The sequence below is a fragment of the Phodopus roborovskii genome, unplaced genomic scaffold (genome assembly GCF_943737965.1).
Source record: "Phodopus roborovskii unplaced genomic scaffold, PHOROB, whole genome shotgun sequence".
Taxonomy (NCBI): domain Eukaryota; kingdom Metazoa; phylum Chordata; class Mammalia; order Rodentia; family Cricetidae; genus Phodopus; species Phodopus roborovskii.
This window is the reverse complement of record NW_026126755.1, coordinates 1,274,515-1,281,920: the sequence shown is the minus strand read 5'-3', so window position 1 is coordinate 1,281,920 and position 7,406 is coordinate 1,274,515.

The following is a 7,406-nucleotide window of genomic DNA, read 5'->3' as shown; positions in this document are numbered from 1 at the left end:
TTTCCTTTGCATCTGAGTACATGGTTAATTTTGGAGAAAGTTCCATGAGTTGCAGAAATGAAGGTATATTCTTTAGTGTTTGGGTGAAATATTCTGTAAATCTGTTAGGCTCATTTGAGTTATAGCATCAGTTAACTCCATGTTTCATCTATTTGTTGTTTTTTGTTTGTCTGTATAACCTCTCTCTTGACAAGAGTGGAGCATTGAAATCTCCCACTATATGCATGGGGATTAATATATAATTCAAGGTAATGTAGTGTTTTGTTTTGTTTTTTATAATGCATGTGCTTTGAGTTTGGGACATAGATGTTAAGAATTCAAATATTATATTGGTAGATTTTTCCTTTGATGTGTATGTAGTGTTTTTTCTATTTCCTCTGTTTTTTTTTTTATTAATTGAGTTTTTTACAGTCCAATCCTAGTTTCCCCTCCCTTCTTTCCTCCTGTTCTTCCCACTTCCATCCACCTCCCATCTGCTCCTCAGAGAGGGTAATTTTTCCCCTAAGAACTCTACTATGTCTGATCCATTATCTCATTGAGGCAGGACCAAGGCACCTCTCCATCCCCCATACTCTCGTGTCCAGTCTGAGCAAGGTATCTCTCCACTAAGTCTGTTTGTTCATTAGAGTTAGAGCTGGACCCGCTGCCAGTGGCATCATATATTGCCCCAAACACACCATGGTTAGTTGTGGATTTTTTGCATCTGCTTCCATCTGTTTCTGGAAGAGGATTCTAGCTACTCTGGGGTTGTGGATTATAGACTTGGTATCTTTTGCTTTGTGTCTGGTATCTACTTATGAGTGAGTACATACTATATTTGTCTTTCTTATTTTTGATTACCTCAGTTAGGAAGATTTCTTCTAGTTTTGTCCACTTGCCTGTGAATTTCAGGATGTCATTGTTTCTTAACACTGAATAGTGTTCCATTGTGTAAATCTTCCACATTTTCTTTATCCATTCTTTAGTTGAGGGGCATCAAGGTAGTTTATGTGATCTGGCTATTATAATGTTGCCATGGATATAGTTGAGCAAATGGACATGTGGTATGAATGTGCCTCTTTGGGTGGCATTGCAGGGACTTGAGGTAGGTTGGCCCCTAATATTTTGAGAAATCACAATACTAATTTCCACAATGGTTGTACAAGTTTGCACTCCCAGCAGCAGTGGAGGAGAATTTCCCCTTTTCCTCATCTTCTCCAGCATAAGCTATTATTGGTGGTTTTTATATTAATCATTCTGGTAACTGTAAGATGGAATCTCAGAGTGGTTTTGATTTGCATTTCCCTGATGACTAAGGATATTGAACATTTCCTTAAGTGTCTTTCTACCATTAGAGATTGTTCTGTTGAGGATTCTGTGTTTAGATCTGTACTCCATTTTTTTTTTATTGGATCTTTTGGTAGTTTTATTTCTAGTTTCTGTATGAGTAAGGTTTTTCCTCCCACTGCTCTTGTCCCGCTGCTGCGCCAGCCCCAATTAACACACCAAGACTCTGTATTTGATATAAAGCTGTTGGCCAGGTACTAGTTTCTTATCAGCTAGCTCTGTTTTCAGTATTAACCCATTTCTGTTAATCTAAGTATTTCCACATGATCTCATCTTACCAGAGAGTCTGCTCTCCCCCGTCTCTCTATCTTGACTCCTCCTTACTACTTCCTCTTTCCTCCTTGTTTCCTAGTCCCACCCATCTTGCTTTCCCATTGGCCAACAGTGCTTTATTCATTAACCAGTATGAGAACCATATTTACAGAATGACATCTCCCATCAAGTTTCCTGAGTTCTTTATATAGTTTGAGATCAGCCCTCTGCCACATGTGGGGTTGATGAAGATCTTTTCCCATTCTGTAGGGAACTATTTTGTATTGTTGACCAGGTTCTTTGCTTTACAGTAGCTTCTCAGTTTCAGGAGATCCCATGTATTAATTGCTGCTCTCAGTGTCTGTCTTACTGATGCTTTGTTTAGGAAGGGGTCTCCTGTGCCTATGCATGTAAGTATATTTCCTACTTTCTCTTCTATGAGGTTCAGTGTGGATGGAATTATATTGAGGTGTTTGATCCATTTTGACTTGCATGGTGATAGATATGGACCTATTTGTATGTTTCTACATGTCGACAGCCAGTTATACCATTTGTTGAATATATTTTCTTTTTTCCATTTATATTTTTAGCTTCTCTGTCAAAAAATAGGTATTCATAGGTGTGTGGTTGATATTTGGGTCTCCCAATCAATTCCATTGGCCCACCTGTCTATTTTTGTGCTAGTACCAAGCTGTTTTTATTACTCTAACTCTATAGTAGAGCTTGAAGTCATGGGTGGTGGTGCTCCCAGATGATCCTTTATTGTACAGGATTATTTTGGCTATCCTGGCTTTTTTTGTTTGTCCATATGAAGCTGAGTATTGTTCTTTCAAGGTCTGTAAATAATTGTGTTGGGATTTTGTAGGGAATTGCATTGAATCTGTAGATTACTTGGTAGGATTGACATTTTTACTATGTTGATCCACCTATCCAAAAGCATGGGAGACCTTTTCTTTTTCTTATATCTTCTTTAATTTCTTTCTTTAAAGACTTAAAGGTTTTTGTCATATGGGTGTTTCATTTGTTTGGTTAGAGTTACCCCCCCCAATATATTTTATGTTATCTGTGGCTATTGTGAAGAGCGATATTTCTCTGATTTCCTTCTCAGCCCATTTGTCATCTGTATACAGGAGGGCTACTGGTAGTTTTTAAGTTAATCTTGTATACTGCCACTTTGCTGAAGGTGTTTATAAGCAGTAGACATTCTCTGGTAGAATTTTTGGAGTCACCTCGATAATATCATCACCACATAGTGACAGTTTGATATCTTTTCTAATTTGTATCCCTTTGATTTCCTTTTTTTGTCTTATTGATATAGCTAGAACTTCAAGTATGATGCTGAATAGATATGTTGTAGAGAGTGGACAGCCTTGTCTTGTTCCTGATTTCAGTGTGATTGCTTTGAGTTTCTCTCCATTTAGTTTGATATTGGCTTTTGGATTATTGTATATTACCTTTTTTATGTTTAAGTATGTTCCTTGTATCTCTATTCTCTCCAAGACCTTTACCACGAAGGGGTGTTGAATATTATCAAAGGCTTTTTCAGAATTTAGTAAGTTGATCATGTGGTCTTTTTCTTTTAGTTATATTATATGGTAGATTACCTTGACATATTTTTGTATTGTGAACCATCGTTGCATCTCTGGAGTGAATCCTACTTGGTCATGGTGGACGATTTTTTAATTCAGTTTGCCAGTATTTTTGCATCTATGATCATGAGGGAAATTGATCTATAATTCTCTTTCTTAGTTGTGTTTTGTGTGGTTTGGGCATGAGTGTAATTACATCCTCGTAAAGAGCTTCAGTGTAATTGTAGCCTCATAAAAAGAGTTTGGCAATATTCTTTCTGTTTTTATTGTGTGGAATAATTTGAGGAGTATTGGTATTAGTTCTTTTTTGAATTTATGGTAGAATTCTGCACTGAATCCATTGGGACCTGGGAGTTTTGTGGTTGTTGTTGTTGTTATTGTTATTGGAAGATTATTGATAACTGTTTTTATTTCCTTAGGGGTTATAGTTGTATTTTAGTTGTTTATCCGTTCTTGATTTAATTTTGGTATGTAGTACTTATCTAGAAAATTTTCTACCTCTTTAAAGTTTTCCAATTTGGTGGAACATAGATTTTCAAAGTATGACCTGGTGATTCTCTGGATTTCCTCAGTGTCTCTTTTAAGTCTCCCTTTTCATTTCTGATTTTGTTAATTTGGATATTCTCTCTGCCTTTTGGTTAGTTTGGATAAAGGTTTGTTTAGTTTGTTGAATTTCTCAAAGGACCCACTCTCTGTTTCATTGATTCTTTGTATTATTTTCCTTGTTTCTGTTTTATTGATTTCACCCCTCAATTTGACTATTTCTTGCCATCTATTCCTTCTGAGTGAGTTTCCTTTTTTTGTTGTAGCACTTTCAGTTATTCTGTTAATTCATCAGTATGCGATTTTTTTCCAGCTTCTTTATATAGGCATTTAGTACTATGATTTTTCCTCTCAGCACTGCTTTCATTGTGTCCCATCAATTTGGTGATGTTGTGAGGTCATTTTCATTAAATTTTAGGAACTCTTTTATTTCTTTCTTTATTTCTTCCTTGACCCAGTGGTGGCTCAGTTGATCATTGTTCAATTTCCATGTGTTTGTGGGCTTTCTGAAATTAATGTTGCTGTTGAATTCTAACTTTGAGCTGTGGTGATCCGATAGGGTACAGTGGTTTATGCCAAATTGTTATTGTCTGTTGAGGTTTTCTTTGTTAACGAATGTGTGGTTGATTTTTGAGAAAGTTCCATGAGGCGTTAAAAAGAAAGCATATTCTTTTGAGTTGGGCAGAATGTTCTATAGATGTATATTAAACCCAATTGGGTCATAACTTCTGTTATTTCCTTTATTTATTTCTTTATTAAGCTTCAGTCTGCTACTCCTGTCCAGTGGTGTGAGTGGGGTGTTGAAGTCTCACACTATTAGTGTGGGGCTTGATTTGTGATTTAATATTTAGTAATGTTTCTTTTACAAATGCAGGAGCCCTTCTGTTTGGGGCATAAATGTTCAGATTTGAGATTTCCTTTTGATGGATTTTTCCTGTGATGAATATGAAATGCCCTTTATCTTTTTTGATTGATTTAAACTTAAAGTCTATTTTGTTAGATATTAGAATGGCTACACCAGGTTGTGTCTTAGGTCCATTTGATTGGAAAATGTTTTACCATCCCTTTACTCTGAGGTAATGTCTGTGAGTTTAAAGTGTGCTTCTTGTATGCTGCAGAAGGACAGGTTCTGTTTTCATATCCAGTTCAGTAATCTGTCGTTTTATAGGTGAATTGAGACTATAATATTAGTGGATATTAATGACCAGTAATCACTAGTTCCTGTTATTTTTGTTTTTGTTGGTGGTGATGGCATTATGTATTCAATTCCCTTCTTTGAAGTTTGCTGCTGTAAGCTCATCTATTTTCTGTGTTCTTGTGGACATAGGTGATTTCTCTGAATTGGTGCTTTCCTTCTAGTACTTTCTTTAGGGCTAGGTTTGTGGATAGGTATTGCTTAAATTTGGTTTTATCATAAAATATTTTGTGTTCTCCATTTATGGTTATTGAAAGCTTTGCTGGGTAAAGTAGTCTGTGCTGGCATATGTGTGCATAACCTCTGACCGGGACCTGTGGTTTTAATTGTTTCCTCTGAGAAGTCAGGTGTAATTCTTATAGGTCTGCCTTTATATGTTACCTGGCCTTTCTCCTTTAGAGCTCTTAATACTCTTTACTGTTAGAATTATCATGTGGCAAGGGGACTTTTTTGTTTGTTTGTTTGTTTGTTTTTGGATCAAGTCTATTTGGTGTTTGTAAACATCTTGTATTTTCACTGGGATGTCTTTTTTTATATTGGGGAAGTTTTCTTCTATGATTTTATTGACTATATTATCTGTGCCTTTGAGTTGGACTTCTTCTATCCCTATTATTTTTAGGTTTAGTTTTTTCACAGTGTCCCATATTTCCTGTATGGTTTGTGTTAAGGACTTGTGAATTTAAATTTTTCTTTGACCAATTAATCAACTTCTTCCAAGTTATCTTCAATGCCTAAAATAATCTCTTCCATCTCTTATAATCTGTTGCTTGAATTTGTGGCTCCTGATTGTTTACCCAAATTTTTTTATTTCCAGGTTTCCCTCCATTTGTGTTTTCTTTATTTCCTCTATTTCAGATTTCATGTTTTGAATCATTTCCTTCACTTTTTTGGCTACTTTTTCTCAGCTTTCTTTAAGAGATTTGTTGGTATCTTCAAATTTTTTTGTTTGTCTTTTCCTCTATTTATTTATGAGAATTTTTCATTTCCTCTTTAAGGGACCCAATCATCCTCATTAAGTTATTTTTTAAGTCATTTTCTTCCACTTCATCGGTGTTGGAATGTTCAGGTCTTGTTGTTGCATCACTAGTTTCTAGTGGTTGGTGCCTTATTTCCCTTTATATTGTTGAGAGTGTTTTTACCTAGTTCTCTACTCATCTCTTCCTCTAATCAGTATATGTGGAGCTCTTTCTATAATTGGTATAGTTGGAGGCTATGTCTCCCTTGTCCATTCTTTCAGGCACAAGTAGAGCAGAGTTTCTAGTGTATGCCCCTCCTGGTATAAGAGGGCTCAATTCCTCAGGTGGTCATTCCTTGAGGTGCAGGTGGTGCTACTGTTCTGGTGGATGTTCCTTCTGTGGGAGGTGAAGATGAGGCTGATTTAATGTAGTAATGGGGTATCTTCCACCAAGAATTGGCAGTGGATACTGGCTTGGACACAGGTGATCTTTCCCAGAGGAACCTGTTGCAAAAGTCTCTGGAAGCTGCTGCAGAAAAGCACTGCAGTTACTTCATTGGTGATCACTCCTTGCTCCTGGAGCTGAGGCTATGGCTTCCCTCTAAATTATTCTTGAATTCTGTTTGCCAGTATTTTATTGAGTATTTTTGCATCGATGTTCATCAGGGATATTGGTCTGTAGTTTTCTTTCTTAGTTGTGTCTTTGTGAGGCTTGGGTACCAAGGTTATTGTGGCATCATAAGAAGAGTTTGGCAATGAACATTCTGTTTCTATCTTGTGAAACACTTTGAGGAGTAGTGGTATTAGTTCTTCCTTGATTGGTAGAATTCTGCACTGAATCAATCTGGCCCTGAACTATTTTTCGTAAAGGTCTTGGAGAGATCAGGGATAACAGGAACATACCTAAACATAATAAGAGCAATACACAGCAAACCAACTGCCAACATCAAACTGAATGGAGAGAAACTTAAGCCAATTCCTCTAAAATCAGGAACAAGACAGGCTGCCCTCTCTCTCCATATCTCTTCAATATCATACAACAAGTTCTATCTAATGCTATAAGACAACAAAGGGAGATGAAGGAGATCCAAATTGGAAAGGAAGAAGTCAAACTGTCTCTATTTGCAGATGATATGATAGTTTACATAAGCAAGCCAATAAACTCTCCCAGGGAACTCCTACAGCTGATAAACACCTTCAACAAACTGGCAGGATACAAGATAAACTCAAAAAAAATCAGTAGCCCTACAGAGAAAGAAATCAGAGAAACATCATGCTTTACAATACCCGCAAGCCACAAGCAACATGAAGTATCTTGGTGTAATGATTACCAATCAAGTAAAAGACCTATATAATAAGAACTTTGTGGCTCTAAAGAAAGAAATTAAAGAAGATACCGGAAAATGGAAAGCTCTCTCATGCTCTTGGATAGGTAGGATAAACATAGTAAAAATGGCAATCTTACGAAAAGCAATCTACAGATTCAATGCAATCCCCATTAAAATCCCACCACAATTCGTCACTGACCTTGAAAGGATAATAGTTA